The following is a 16,298-nucleotide window of genomic DNA, read 5'->3' on the forward strand; positions in this document are numbered from 1 at the left end:
AGGCGGAGTTGAACTGACCTGATGGAGGAAGGGAAGGAACGGTGGGGCAAATTTCGGCAACAGCAGGAATTGTTTGGCGGGCCAAGCACCGTGAAACTTTGTTTCTTTAGGCAGCCCCGGGGGGGGGGGAGGGGGTTGAATCGTCGATGTGCAGGCCGCTGAGACGGGAGTGAGCAGTTCGGCTTCCCCTATCTGGGGAAACCGGGGAAATCGCCGTGCCGAACTCAGCTGCGCGTCGGGAGTGAGTTTTTCGACTTCCCCTATCTGGGGAAACCGCCGTGCCGAACTGAGCTGCGCGTGGGGCCGTAGTAAGCGCGGGGCATGCTGCAGTCTTGGCGGCCACGGACATACGGATCATGGAAGCACGCTGATAAGACTGCGCATGCGCCGCCTACGGTTTTATTATATAGATGTATGATCAGATGTAACATAGCACCTGTCCCTGAGCAGTTATAAAAGTACATCCTTTATATCCTGTCCCTGTAGGCTCTCTAGAGTCTGCCCCAAAACACTGAGCATGCGTATAAGTATAGGTGATTTTGCCACCACTCATACTTTTGTGTGGGGGATATTTTTTATCAGAGGCATTATGGGTCAGATTCTATAAATGGCACTCAAAATTAAGGGCTGCTTTTATCAAGCCGCGCTAGCGGGGATAACGTGCGCAATGCTTCATCACGCGTTAAACCCCCGCGCTGGCCTAAAAACTACCGCCGGCTCAAGGGAGGCAGCAGCGGCTAGCGGTTTAGTGCGCGGTATTACGCGTGTTAAACCGCTAGCGCAGTTTGATAAAAGGAGCCCTAAGTGTTGACAAAAATCAGAGCTATGCGCTATTCTGTAAAGGGTGCCATCCTTTACAGAATAGTGCTTAAGCTTAGATCTTGCATCTAACTTTAGGTGTCAGACTTACACCTGCTGAAATCTGGTGTAAAAGCTTGCGCCCCAGTTAGGTGTACCTACCCATTGTTTCTTGTTATTTTATAGTGTATTCTGTACCTTCTGTTGATTGTACTTCACTGGTTCTCAGTTGTCTCTTTATTATGAACTGCTTAGAACTTGCTATGATAATTAAGGTATACAAAAATAAAGCTGTTGTTATTGTATGACTCATGTGCATATGTTCAAAATGCCCCTGTCCCAGCCAAAAGAACTACGAAACCCAGCATGCACCCTGCCCTGGGCCCGGGAAAACCTGGCAGAGAGCCGGCCCAGCCAGGAAGGGAAGAGAAAAACCCGGTCATAACCCAGCCTAAGAGCCAGAGGGGGAGGGCACTTGAACCAAATTCTTCCCCCTATTACTCCTTTCCTCCTTCTCTGAAACCTAAACCCAGCTCAGGAGGGGGTGGGGTTAACACTCGAGGTCTGCAGGTCAGAAAGCCTCAAATACCAACAAGGGGAAATCAGTTGAGGAGCTCAGGTGGGGCTAATCACAATCAGCCAGCCACCAGCAGGGAGTACAGCTTCCAAGGAGTTCCTGTTCCCCAGCCCCGTGTGCTATCCAGGAGACAACCCAGCAGGTAGGAGAGTGAAGGCCCTGGACGCGACCTTGCCTGGCCATACAAACCCCGGGAGGGTGCACCAAGAGAGGGGCGGTGGAAAGGACCGGTTGGCAAGGAGCTAACACCCAGGCAAGACGGGGGGTTGGGAGAAGCAGCCCGAGGACACAGGATGGAGAACCAGCCAGGGTTATGGATCCATGGACTGGGAAATGAACAGCCTTCCTGGGGAGAGTGAGCCCGGGGAAGACATGGACTTAGGGGAGTATGAGATATAAGAGGTCTTGCCCCTTTCCTTAATAAGTCAGTCTAGGCTAATTGAAGCCCTGGACACTAGCAGTGTTTGAAGCAGGCTCAGGGCACTGCTGCCAATTGAAAAGTAATTGATAGAACTGTTTAGTTGCCTTACCTCTGGAGGACTTGGAGGGGTAAGAAGCTCCTGAGAGTTAGCCCTGGTTGGGCTGGGCTACGGTCATTAACCCTGGACACATTATTTTTGTGTGGGAGAATTTGAAAGCCAAACTTGTGCTTTGTTTTTGTTGGGAGGTTTGGGATATTAACCGGCTTTATTTTATGGACTGGGAAGCTCCAGGCAGGGCACAAGGACTGAAGCCCCTGTTATGCTTTGTGAAGGAAAATGTGAAGAACGTGTTGTATGTTCCAACATGGTTTTGTGTTTTTGGGTTTTTTTGAAAACTTTAATAAACCTGCTTCCAGTTCCTAAGAAATCCGTCCTCCGGGTTTTTGTTCATCCAGCCATATAAAAGACGCATTAATAAATCTACCTGTGGTCTGAGCCTACTCAGGGACAGGCCCGGTCACAGGAAGTTGGTGGCAGTGGTGGGTATAGCGTCGCCCACAGGCTGGTGAAGGAACTGAAGGAAAAAGTTTGGAAAAAAAAAAAAAGAGAAAACTGTGAACTATTTTTTTTTCCTCTCTTTTGTGTTTTGGGAACTGAGCCTAATTGACTGCAAGGTGTGCCTTTTCAGAGAGGAAAAGTGTTGCCTAGGTACTGTGTTCAAAAGCAGGCAACCCCAGTAGTTGAACCCAGAGCGTGGGACAGTTGGAGTTTTTTTTTGGGTGGTTTGAAAATCCTGAGGTCAGAAAGATAAAGATTTCTGCTAACTGGACTTCCTATACAAAGCTTGTTTTGTGGATTACAAAAGCCAAGCCGGAAGCAAAGTTGGAAACCGGAAGAAAGGGTTCCGGAGGAGAATAAGGAGCAGCAGTGAGGTGCCAGGGGAGCAGACTGCTGTGCGAGGGAGAGGAACCGAAGGTGCGAGCCGTGAGATCCAGAGGTCCTGATCGGAGGAGTGGCTGGGGAGGCCCTAAGATCCCGAATGCTGAGACACATCAGTCCCCAAGGTAATAGTGCTTAGGGGGGTGCTGGTGTGGATTGCAGGGTAAGGGGACCAGAGAGCTCTGGACGGAGGGCGGAGGGGAAAACCCTTAAGCTTAAAGAGCCACACTTGGGTTTCCTTTTCTCTGCTGTTTTTTTCCAGGATGGAGGCGTCGAAGTTCCTCACCGGACTAGAGTCGGAGATGCAGAAGCTCCAGAAGAACTTCCAGGACATGCTGCAGAGTCAGGCGGACCTATGGAAGGCAGACCAGCAAGCCAGACACACCGAACTATTGCAGCAGATGACGGCACAGATCCAGGCCATCAATAACCTGGCTCAGAGACTGGCAATGCCAGTGGCCGGTGGTGCAGGACCAGTCGTCGGACCGGTAGGAGCTCGTTTTAGGGAGCCAATAAGACTCAATAAGTGGGCTGCGGATGATGACATCCAAGACTTTTTGGTAGGGTTTGAGAGGGTGGCTGTAGCCTCACACTGGCCAATGGACCAGTGGTCGGTCAGGTTGATACCCTGCCTGGGAGGGAGAGCCTTAGAGGCCTACCAGACTTTAAACCCCGAGCAAGCGGCTGATTACACGGCCCTAAAGGGGACTTTATTGACTTATCTAGGCTATGGCCCGGAGCATTATCGAAGACAGTTTCGAAGGGCCCAGATGGCTCTGAACGAGCAGCCCCGAGCCCTGATACAACGACTTAAATGGGGGTGTGAAAGGTGGTTACAACTGCAGCAAAAGAGCATACAGCAGATCGTGGAGGAATTGGTGCGGGAGCAGGTGCTCGAGGCCATTCCTCCCGAGGCCAAGTTATGGTTAATGCGGATGGGGCCCCAATCTCTGGACGGACTGGGGAGGGACTTGGAGAACTATATCGAAGCTGAGGAAGCCCAGGGGCTCCCTAGGGGATCTCCCGAGCACAATGGGGGTCTCTGCTCTTCCTTAGGGGAAAAGAGGGTGATGTTAGCCTCCAAGACTGAATTATCCCCGGTCCCTAGCGTATGGGTATGGGTGGAGGGAATACCCATGAAGGCCATAGTGGATTCGGGGGCAGACCAATCCCTTATTGCACTCTCCACCTGGGCCGATATTGTGGGGAAGGTGGGCCCCAAATGTGTGAGACCTGTGGGAAGTGTATACATGGGATTTCCACCCCATATCCTCTACGGAGACTTAGCCTCCAGTATCAGGGACAGAGAAGCTGGGGAACGCTGGCCCTGGTATCTCGACCCCAAGTTTCCCTAATCTTGGGAAGGGATTGGGCAGGATTTGAACAGTATGGAAGAAGAGGGGTAGTCCTGGCTAACAGACCAAGGGCAGTAAGCCCTCCAAGATGGGGCTCCAGGAGGGAAAGACCGAGCAGCCCCTTTCGTCCCTGGGTCCCGGGGGAGGTACTGGCGAAGTTCCCAGTCTTTCCCCAGGAACAAAGGGAGGATGAGGTTCTGAAGCATGCCTGGGAGCAGGTTCAGGAGCCTTGGAATGCATACCCGAGGTTCAGGGAGGAAGGGGGTCTTCTGTACAGGGAGACTCTAAGGAAAGGGGGAGGAAGGCCATGGCGGCAGTTAGTGGTGCCCAGGGTGTTCAGAGAAACCATCCTCAGGTTGGCCCACGAACATCCCTTGGCGGGACACAGGGGCAGAAATAATGCCCTAGAACAAATCTTGGCCCGGCTCTACTGGCCGGGTATTTATAAAGAGGTGAGAGAGTTTTGTGAGACTTGTCCCTCATGTCAAAAATTGACAGGGTGTAAGCCCCAAAGGCCCCATTAATACCGTTGCCTAGAGTGGAGGAGCCTTTAGCTCGCCTAGGGATAGATATTATAGGACCTCTTGATAAGAGTCGAAGGGGCCATGAATATATTTTGGTAGTCATTGATTATGCCACCCGATTTCCATGGGGTGTTCCTCTCAGATCGACCTCGGCCCCAACTCTTGTGCAGGAGTTAACAAAAATTATCTGTCAGGTGGGGATTCCCAGGGAGGTACTGACCGATAGGGGAACCAACTTCCAATCGGGAGTGTTTAAGGCATTCCTGGGGGCCTTTGGTATTAAACATTTGAACACGGCCGCTTATCATCCCCAAGCTAACGGTCTGGTGGAGCGGTTTAACCAGACCCTGAAAAGAATGATATGGAAGAGGGCAGCTGGGGATCTTAGAGATTGGGATTTCTGGGTGCCCTTTTGCCTGTATGCCGCTCGGGAGAACATACAGGAGTCCCTTGGGGTGTCGCCGTTTGAGCTTCTATATGGTAGACCCCCACAGGGCCTTCTAGATGTCATTAAAGAGCAGTGGGAACCCCAGAGGGAACAGGATAGGAATGTACTATTCTATTTGCAAAATGTGAGGGGTAGATTGAGGGAGATGGTCGAGTGGAGCCAACAGGCCCTCCAGAAGAGTCAAGCCCGGCAAAAGACCTACTATGACCAGAAGACCCGCACTCGAAATCTAGTTGTGGGAGATAGGGTATTAGTCCTGGTGCCAGATGACCCCCACAAGTTTGCGGCCCAGTGGAGGGGGTCAGGAGAAATAGTGGAAAAATTAAATGCAGTAGATTACCGGGTGAGAGATGAGAGGGGACGAGAACAAACCTTTCATGTTAATATGCTGAAACAATGGAAGGAGCGCACAGTGCTATACTCCCAGGGGGGAGGGGAAGAAGAGGAGGAGTTAGGACCTCAGGTAGCGGAAATTGGGGAAGTAGGGCGGCCCAATATAGGGGATACCCTGACCGGTGCCCAAAAGAGCCAGATGGAAGGGTTATTGAAGCAATTTTCGGAGGTGTTATCCTCCCGGCCAGGGTATAATAAGCTCGGGCAGCATGAGATTCTTACGGCCCCAGGGAAGATCGTGCGTCGTAGACCCTACAGGTTACCCGAAAGTAGGCAAGGAGAAGTGAAACAATTGGTGAAGGAGATGTTGGACCTAGGGGTAATTGAAGAGTCGCATAGCCCCTGGAACAGTCCCTTTGTGTTGGTGCCTAAGGCTGATGGGAGCGCCCATTTCTGTATAGATTTTCGGGGGGTCAACGCCATTTCGGAATTTGATGCCTGCCCCATGCCATGGATTGAGGATCTGTTGGACAGGTTAGGGAAGGCTCAGTATTTATCCACTCTGGATTTATGCAAGTGATAATGGCAGATCCCATTGGCTGAGGGGGCAAAACAAAAGACGGCCTTCCAGACACCCCAGGGGCTCTTCCAGTTTTGCCGCATGCCATTTGGCTTGCATGGCGCTGCTGTAAGTTGACAAAGAATTGTGAACAAAGTTCTAGAGGGGCAAGAGGACTACTCTGCTGCCTACATGGATGATATTATTATCTTCACCCAGACTTGGCAGGAGCACTTAGGGGCGGTAAGGGCAGTGCTAATAGCCTTGGGGAAAGCGGGGTCTTACCGTCAACCCGAAGAAATGTTGGTTTGGGCAGGCCCAAGTAAAATATTTGGGGTATCAGGTAGGACAAGGACAAATTCGGCCATTATTGGACAAGGTGGGGTGCATAAGAGGGTATCCCCGGCCCACGAACCAAAGACAGTTGAGGGGTTTCCTAGGATTAGTGGGCTACTATCGTAGGTTTATCCCCCACTTTTTTGAAGCCGCGGCACCTCTCACAGATATGCTGAAAAAGAACTTGCCTACTCAGTTGACGTGGTCAAGCAGGGCGAATAAGGGGTTTGATCAGCTCAGGGAGTGTTTATGTCAGGATCCGGTGCTAAAAGGGGTAGATTTTGAGAAACCTTTCCTGTTGCAGACTGATGCTTCCCAGGAGGGATTAGGGGTGGTCTTATCCCAAATACATCAGGATAGGGAGCATCCCACCATGTACCTGAGTAGGAAATTATTGCCGCGGGAACAGGCATATTCCACAGTGGAGAAAGAGTGCCTGGCCATTAGGTGGGCCATTGACACCTTAAAATGCTACCTGGAAGGGAGGGCTTTCACCCTGGTAACAGATCATGCTGCCCTAACATGGCTGGAGAAAATGAAAGATAGCAACGCGAGACTGACTCATTGGTATTTAGCTCTCCAGCCCTACAACTTCAAGGTGGTACATAGGCCTGGGGCTCTTCACAAAAATGCAGACGTATTGTCGCGTCTGGGCGAGGACGTTGAGGGTTCCAGGGAGGAAAGCACCAATAGGGTTTTAAGTAGGGGGGGTATGTGACAGGGAAGCCCCTGTCCCAGCCAAAAGAACTATGAAAACCCAGCATGCACCCTGCCCTGGGCCCGGGAAAACCTGGCAGAGAGCCGGCCCAGCCAGGAAGGGAAGAGAAAAACCCGGTCATAACCCAGCCTAAGAGCCAGAGGGGGAGGGCACTTGAACCAAATTCTTCCCCCTATTACTCCTTTCCTCCTTCTCTGAAACCTAAACCCAGCTCAGGAGGGGGTGGGGTTAACACTCGAGGTCTGCAGGTCAGAAAGCCTCAAATACCAACAAGGGGAAATCAGTTGAGGAGCTCAGGTGGGGCTAATCACAATCAGCCAGCCACCAGCAGGGAGTGCAGCTTCCAAGGAGTTCCTGTTCCCCAGCCCCATGTGCTATCCAGGAGACAACCCAGCAGGTAGGAGAGTGAAGGCCCTGGACGCGACCTTGCCTGGCCATACAAACCCCGGGAGGGTGCACCAAGAGAGGGGCGGTGGAAAGGACCGGTTGGCAAGGAGCTAACACCCAGGCAAGACGGGGGGTTGGGAGAAGCAGCCCGAGGACACAGGATGGAGAACCAGCCAGGGTTATGGATCCATGGACTAGGAAATGAACAGCCTTCCTGGGGAGAGTGAGCCCGGGGAAGACATGGACTTAGGGGAGTATGAGATATGAGAGGTCTTGCCCCTTTCCTTAATAAGTCAGTCTAGGCTAATTGAAGCCCTGGACACTAGCAGTGTTTGAAGCAGGCTCAGGGCACTGCTGCCAATTGAAAAGTAATTGATAGAACTGTTTAGTTGCCTTACCTCTGGAGGACTTGGAGGGGTAAGAAGCTCCTGAGAGTTAGCCCTGGTTGGGCTGGGCTACGGTCATTAACCCTGGACACATTATTTTTGTGTGGGAGAATTTGAAAGCCAAACTTGTGCTTTGTTTTTGTTGGGAGGTTTGGGATATTAACCGGCTTTATTTTATGGACTGGGAAGCTCCAGGCAGGGCACAAGGACTGAAGCCCCTGTTATGCTTTGTGAAGGAAAATGTGAAGAACGTGCTGTATGTTCCAACATGGTTTTGTTTTTTTGAAAACTTTAATAAACCTGCTTCCAGTTCCTAAGAAATCCGTCCTCCGGGTTTTTGTTCATCCAGCCATATAAAAGACGCATTAATAAATCTACCTGTGGTCTGAGCCTACTCAGGGACAGGCCCGGTCACAGGAAGTTGGTGGCAGTGGTGGGTATAGCGTCGCCCACAGGCTGGTGAAGGAACTGAAGGAAAAAGTTTGAAAAAAAAAAAAGAGAAAACTGTGAACTATTTTTTTTTCCTCTCTTTTGTGTTTTGGGAACTGAGCCTAATTGACTGCAAGGTGTGCCTTTTCAGAGAGGAAAAGTGTTGCCTAGGTACTGTGTTCAAAAGCAGGCAACCCCAGTAGTTGATCCCAGAGCGTGGGACAGTTGGAGTTTTTTTTTGGGTGGTTTGAAAATCCTGAGGTCAGAAAGATAAAGATTTCTGCTAACTGGACTTCCTATACAAAGCTTGTTTTGTGGATTACAAAAGCCAAGCCGGAAGCAAAGTTGGAAACCGGAAGAAAGGGTTCCGGAGGAGAATAAGGAGCAGCAGTGAGGTGCCAGGGGAGCAGACTGCTGTGCGAGGGAGAGGAACCGAAGGTGCGAGCCGTGAGATCCAGAGGTCCTGATCGGAGGAGTGGCTGGGGAGGCCCTAAGATCCCGAATGCTGAGACACATCAGTCCCCAAGGTAATAGTGCTTAGGGGGGTGCTGGTGTGGATTGCAGGGTAAGGGGACCAGAGAGCTCTGGACGGAGGGCGGAGGGGAAAACCCTTAAGCTTAAAAAGCCACACTTGGGTTTCCTTTTCTCTGCTGTTTTTTTCCAGGATGGAGGCGTCGAAGTTCCTCACCGGACTAGAGTCGGAGATGCAGAAGCTCCAGAAGAACTTCCAGGACATGCTGCAGAGTCAGGCGGACCTATGGAGGGCAGACCATCAAGCCCAGCAAGCCAGACACACCGAACTATTGCAGCAGATGACGGCACAGATCCAGGCCATCAATAACCTGGCTCAGAGACTGGCAATGCCAGTGGCCGGTGGTGCAGGACCAGTCGTCGGACCGGTAGGAGCTCGTTTTAGGGAGCCAATAAGACTCAATAAGTGGGCTGCGGATGTTGACATCCAAGACTTTTTGGTAGGGTTTGAGAGGGTGGCTGTAGCCTCACACTGGCCAATGGACCAGTGGTCGGTCAGGTTGATACCCTGCCTGGGAGGGAGAGCCTTAGAGGCCTACCAGACTTTAAACCCCGAGCAAGCGGCTGATTACACGGCCCTAAAGGGGACTTTATTGACTTATCTAGGCTATGGCCCGGAGCATTATCGAAGACAGTTTCGAAGGGCCCAGATGGCTCCGAACGAGCAGCCCCGAGCCCTGATACAACGGCTTAAATGGGGGTGTGAAAGGTGGTTACAACTGCAGCAAAAGAGCATACAGCAGATCGTGGAGGAATTGGTGCGGGAGCAGGTGCTCGAGGCCATTCCTCCCGAGGCCAAGTTATGGTTAATGCGGATGGGGCCCCAATCTCTGGACGGACTGGGGAGGGACTTGGAGAACTATATCGAAGCTGAGGAAGCCCAGGGGCTCCCTAGGGGATCTCCCGAGCACAATGGGGGTCTCTGCTCTTCCTTAGGGGAAAAGAGGGTGATGTTAGCCTCCAAGACTGAATTATCCCCGGTCCCTAGCGTATGGGTATGGGTGGAGGGAATACCCATGAAGGCCATAGTGGATTCGGGGGCAGACCAATCCCTTATTGCACTCTCCACCTGGGCCGATATTGTGGGGAAGGTGGGCCCCAAATGTGTGAGACCTGTGGGAAGTGTATACATGGGATTTCCACCCCATATCCTCTACGGAGACTTAGCCTCCAGTATCAGGGACAGAGAAGCTGGGGAACGCTGGCCCTGGTATCTCGACCCCAAGTTTCCCTAATCTTGGGAAGGGATTGGGCAGGATTTGAACAGTATGGAAGAAGAGGGGTAGTCCTGGCTAACAGACCAAGGGCAGTAAGCCCTCCAAGATAGGGCTCCAGGAGGGAAAGACCGAGCAGCCCCTTTCGTCCCTGGGTCCCGGGGGAGGTACTGGCGAAGTTCCCAGTCTTTCCCCAGGAACAAAGGGAGGATGAGGTTCTGAAGCATGCCTGGGAGCAGGTTCAGGAGCCTTGGAATGCATACCCGAGGTTCAGGGAGGAAGGGGGTCTTCTGTACAGGGAGACTCTAAGGAAAGGGGGAGGAAGGCCATGGCGGCAGTTAGTGGTGCCCAGGGTGTTCAGAGAAACCATCCTCAGGTTGGCCCACGAACATCCCTTGGCGGGACACAGGGGCAGAAATAATGCCCTAGAACAAATCTTGGCCCGGCTCTACTGGCCGGGTATTTATAAAGAGGTGAGGGAGTTTTGTGAGACTTGTCCCTCATGTCAAAAATTGACAGGGTGTAAGCCCCAAAGGCCCCATTAATACCGTTGCCTAGAGTGGAGGAGCCTTTAGCTCGCCTAGGGATAGATATTATAGGACCTCTTGATAAGAGTCGAAGGGGCCATGAATATATTTTGGTAGTCATTGATTATGCCACCCGATTTCCATGGGGTGTTCCTCTCAGATCGACCTCGGCCCCAATTCTTGTGCAGGAGTTAACAAAAATTATCTGTCAGGTGGGGATTCCCAGGGAGGTACTGACCGATAGGGGAACCAACTTCCAATCGGGAGTGTTAAAGGCATTCCTGGGGGCCTTTGGTATTAAACATTTGAACACGGCCGCTTATCATCCCCAAGCTAACGGTCTGGTGGAGCAGTTTAACCAGACCCTGAAAAGAATGATATGGAAGAGGGCGGCTGGGGATCTTAGAGATTGGGATTTCTGGGTGCCCTTTTGCCTGTATGCCGCTCGGGAGAACATACAGGAGTCCCTTGGGGTGTCGCCGTTTGAGCTTCTATATGGTAGACCCCCACAGGGCCTTCTAGATGTCATTAAAGAGCAGTGGGAACCCCAGAGGGAACAGGATAGGAATGTACTATTCTATTTGCAAAATGTGAGGGGTAGATTGAGAGAGATGGTCGAGTGGAGCCAACAGGCCCTCCAGAAGAGTCAAGCCCGGCAAAAGACCTACTATGACCAGAAGACCCGCACTCGAAATCTAGTTGTGGGAGATAGAGTATTAGTCCTGGTGCCAGATGACCCCCACAAGTTTGCGGCCCAGTGGAGGGGGTCAGGAGAAATAGTGGAAAAATTAAATGCAGTAGATTACCAGGTGAGAGATGAGAGGGGACGAGAACAAACCTTTCATGTTAATATGCTGAAACAATGGAAGGAGCGCACAGTGCTATACTCCCAGGGGGGAGGGGAAGAAGAGGAGGAGTTAGGACCTCAGGTAGCGGAAATTGGGGAAGTAGGGCGGCCCAATATAGGGGATACCCTGACCGGTGCCCAAAAGAGCCAGATGGAAGGGTTATTGAAGCAATTTTCGGAGGTGTTATCCTCCCGGCCAGGGTATAATAAGCTCGGGCAGCATGAGATTCTTACGGCCCCAGGGAAGATCGTGCGTCGTAGACCCTACAGGTTACCCGAAAGTAGGCAAGGAGAAGTGAAACAATTGGTGAAGGAGATGTTGGACCTAGGGGTAATTGAAGAGTCGCATAGCCCCTGGAACAGTCCCTTTGTGTTGGTGCCTAAGGCTGATGGGAGCACCCATTTCTGTATAGATTTTCGGGGGGTCAACGCCATTTCGGAATTTGATGCCTGCCCCATGCCATGGATTGAGGATCTGTTGGACAGGTTAGGGAAGGCTCAGTATTTATCCACTCTGGATTTATGCAAGGGATAATGGCAGATCCCATTGGCTGAGGGGGCAAAACAAAAGACGGCCTTCCAGACACCCCAGGGGCTCTTCCAGTTTTGCCGCATGCCATTTGGCTTGCATGGCGCTGCTGTAAGTTGACAAAGAATTGTGAACAAAGTTCTAGAGGGGCAAGAGGACTACTCTGCTGCCTACATGGATGATATTATTATCTTCACCCAGACTTGGCAGGAGCACTTAGGGGCGGTAAGGGCAGTGCTAATAGCCTTGGGGAAAGCGGGTCTTACCGTCAACCCGAAGAAATGTTGGTTTGGGTAGGCCCAAGTAAAATATTTGGGGTATCAGGTAGGACAAGGACAAATTCGGCCATTATTGGACAAGGTGGGGTGCATAAGAGGGTATCCCCGGCCCACGAACCAAAGACAGTTGAGGGGTTTCCTAGGATTAGTGGGCTACTATCGTAGGTTTATCCCCCACTTTTTTGAAGCCGCGGCACCTCTCACAGATATGCTGAAAAAGAACTTGCCTACTCAGTTGACGTGGTCAAGCAGGGCGAATAAGGGGTTTGATCAGCTCAGGGAGTGTTTATGTCAGGATCCGGTGCTAAAAGGGGTAGATTTTGAGAAACCTTTCCTGTTGCAGACTGATGCTTCCCAGGAGGGATTAGGGGTGGTCTTATCCCAAATACATCAGGATAGGGAGCATCCCACCATGTACCTGAGTAGGAAATTATTGCCGCGGGAACAGGCATATTCCACAGTGGAGAAAGAGTGCCTGGCCATTAGGTGGGCCATTGACACCTTAAAATGCTACCTGGAAGGGAGGGCTTTCACCCTGGTAACAGATCATGCTGCCCTAACATGGCTGGAGAAAATGAAAGATAGCAACGCGAGACTGACTCATTGGTATTTAGCTCTCCAGCCCTACAACTTCAAGGTGGTACATAGGCCTGGGGCTCTTCACAAAAATGCAGACGTATTGTCGCGTCTGGGCGAGGACGTTGAGGGTTCCAGGGAGGAAAGCACCAATAGGGTTTTAAGTAGGGGGGGTATGTGACAGGGAAGCCCCTGTCCCAGCCAAAAGAACTATGAAACCCAGCATGCACCCTGCCCTGGGCCCGGGAAAACCTGGCAGAGAGCCGGCCCAGCCAGGAAGGGAAGAGAAAAACCCGGTCATAACCCAGCCTAAGAGCCAGAGGGGGAGGGCACTTGAACCAAATTCTTCCCCCTATTACTCCTTTCCTCCTTCTCTGAAACCTAAACCCAGCTCAGGAGGGGGTGGGGTTAACACTCGAGGTCTGCAGGTCAGAAAGCCTCAAATACCAACAAGGGGAAATCAGTTGAGGAGCTCAGGTGGGGCTAATCACAATCAGCCAGCCACCAGCAGGGAGTGCAGCTTCCAAGGAGTTCCTGTTCCCCAGCCCCGTGTGCTATCCAGGAGACAACCCAGCAGGTAGGAGAGTGAAGGCCCTGGACGCGACCTTGCCTGGCCATACAAACCCCGGGAGGGTGCACCAAGAGAGGGGCGGTGGAAAGGACCGGTTGGCAAGGAGCTAACACCCAGGCAAGACGGGGGGTTGGGAAAAGCAGCCCGAGGACACAGGATGGAGAACCAGCCAGGGTTATGGATCCATGGACTGGGAAATGAACAGCCTTCCTGGGGAGAGTGAGCCCGGGGAAGACATGGACTTAGGGGAGTATGAGATATAAGAGGTCTTGCCCCTTTCCTTAATAAGTCAGTCTAGGCTAATTGAAGCCCTGGACACTAGCAGTGTTTGAAGCAGGCTCAGGGCACTGCTGCCAATTGAAAAGTAATTGATAGAACTGTTTAGTTGCCTTACCTCTGGAGGACTTGGAGGGGTAAGAAGCTCCTGAGAGTTAGCCCTGGTTGGGCTGGGCTACGGTCATTAACCCTGGACACATTATTTTTGTGTGGGAGAATTTGAAAGCCAAACTTGTGCTTTGTTTTTGTTGGGAGGTTTGGGATATTAACCGGCTTTATTTTATGGACTGGGAAGCTCCAGGCAGGGCACAAGGACTGAAGCCCCTGTTATGCTTTGTGAAGGAAAATGTGAAGAACGTGCTGTATGTTCCAACATGGTTTTGTGTTTTGGGGTTTTTTTGAAAACTTTAATAAACCTGCTTCCAGTTCCTAAGAAATCCGTCCTCCGGGTTTTTGTTCATCCAGCCATATAAAAGACGCATTAATAAATCTACCTATGGTCTGAGCCTGGTTTCCCACCTACTCAGGGACAGGCCCAGTCACACTACCCATGCTCTTCTCTTAGCCATATCCACTTTCAAGATATGTGCTATGGGACTTAGGTGCATTGCCTCATAGAATAGCATGCAGCCAGATGGATGCACAGATATTAATGAGTACCAATTACCATCAATAATTAATTTTGTTAGCACCCAATTATTGATGTCATTGAGCTTGTTAAGCAATTAATTTGCCTGTGCATCCTGGGGGCACACAGAAATTTGGGGATGATTCTAGAAAGAACAGTACATACTAATATTTATGCATCTGATTTTCATTATTGAACATGCATCTACCAGGCACTGTATAAATGCTTATATGAGGGCTGATTGAAAAGTAATAAGAATGTCTCTGGTTTTCTTTCCAAGAAGTAGAAGTGGCAGTGCTATGCTGGTTCTTGTGAAACTCATACATAGATGTTTCTCCTGCAGGTGGACTGCCATAGTCTTCATTGTTAGGTCGCAGTGAGAGGAAGAAGTTTGTACATTTTGTCATAGCAGAAGAGGAAGATGTGTCTGTGAGAGTACACCAGAGGTGTGTGATTGAATTTTGTGTTAAACTTGGAACGAGCAAGCATAACACAAAATTCAATCACATACCTCTGGCCAGTCAGGTGTTCAGGATATACACACACGCGGAGGCCCTGTCAGGTGTACACCTGGTGTAATTTTAGTCACCCATATCCCTCTATGCCTCTCGTAAGGAGATGTGCATCTAATTTGCTTTTAAATCCTAGAACGGTGGATTCCGCAATAACCTGGAATACTCTCCCAGAGGAGGTTATTGCGGAATCCACCGTTCTAGGATTTAAAAGCAAATTAGATGCACATCTCCTTACGAGAGGCATAGAGGGATATGGGTGACTAAAATTACACCAGGTGTACACCTGATTGGGCCTCCGTGTTTGTGGACCACTGGTCTGATCCGGAGATGGCAGTTCTTATGTTCTTATGATTTGCATACACTGCTGAAAAGGATTTGGTCCCAATTACTGCCTCACACACTCTGTCATTAGTAAGTCAGATGCATCTGGGGACAATATCTTAAAAACAACAGACGCCCATTATCTCCAAAACATGTCCAGTTTATTGTCAATTCTACAACCCTTTTTATATCATTTTACATGGGTCAGCGTCATCAGCATATGACGTAAGTACAAACCATATATGGTAACAGATCACATGAAATTTTTTAAAAAATAACAAGCACCTTACTATCTAAAGGCTAAAGTCTAAAAGGTGCTTGGGCTTAGCAGACACTTTCTTTATCTAAAGCTTCTTACAAATACAGCTGCGAAGACAATTGATTTCACTTCACAACAGGATAAGAAAACACATCTCTCAAACATAAAATGGCCTTGTAGTATATCAACAAGAGAAGGAAAAACAAACGGTCTGGGTTTACAGTTTCAAACACAGTTTAAGAAAAACTACAAGACACATGATATGTGTCCCTTCAACTGCCACCACTGTATATAAATCTCTTTAATGCATATTCATTTATGTTTATGTTTATTCAAATTTGATATACCGCTGAATTTTACAGAGTTCTCAGCAGTTTACATATCTTTTGAAGACATAAAGCAAAATTTGATGCAGCAACTTTTGGCGATCCCTGAAGATGCGTTTAAGGACTGTTTCCAAAAGTGAGAATGACATTGAGAAAAGTATATATGTAGGGAAGGGGAGTACTTTGAAGAGGACTTAATGGAATAAGTTGTAAGATTGTTTAATAATTTTTAATAAAATCAGTCCTGGAACTTTTTGAAGAGACCTTGTATAATGGGTGCCTTTAGTATTTAGCACATGCTAATCGTTAGTGCACCCATTGATGAATTCCTCTCTTAATAACTGCTCTTTTTTTACGCCATTAAGATTTACTTCTACTTCTTCCTTGGCCCTTTACATCAGTGTTTCCCAAGTCAGTCCTGGAGTACCCTCTTACCAGTCAGGCTTTCATTTTGTATTCATTTAACTTTATCAAATATGATTCCTTTACATCCTCATCTCTACTCTTCTGCCATTGATGCTCACATACACGTAGCTCATGCTGCAATTGTGACAAACCATGGGTGTCAATTTCCTCTCTGACTTACACATCACCTTTTCTGGTGCCCACCATATCCATAGCATTCTTTAATGTGTCAAACCAGTCAGTAAGCACACATTCCGCATTGGACATATTTATACTCTTCAATA

Source organism: Geotrypetes seraphini, chromosome 2 (genome assembly GCF_902459505.1).
Source record: "Geotrypetes seraphini chromosome 2, aGeoSer1.1, whole genome shotgun sequence".
In the NCBI taxonomy this organism is placed as follows: Eukaryota; Metazoa; Chordata; class Amphibia; order Gymnophiona; family Dermophiidae; genus Geotrypetes; species Geotrypetes seraphini.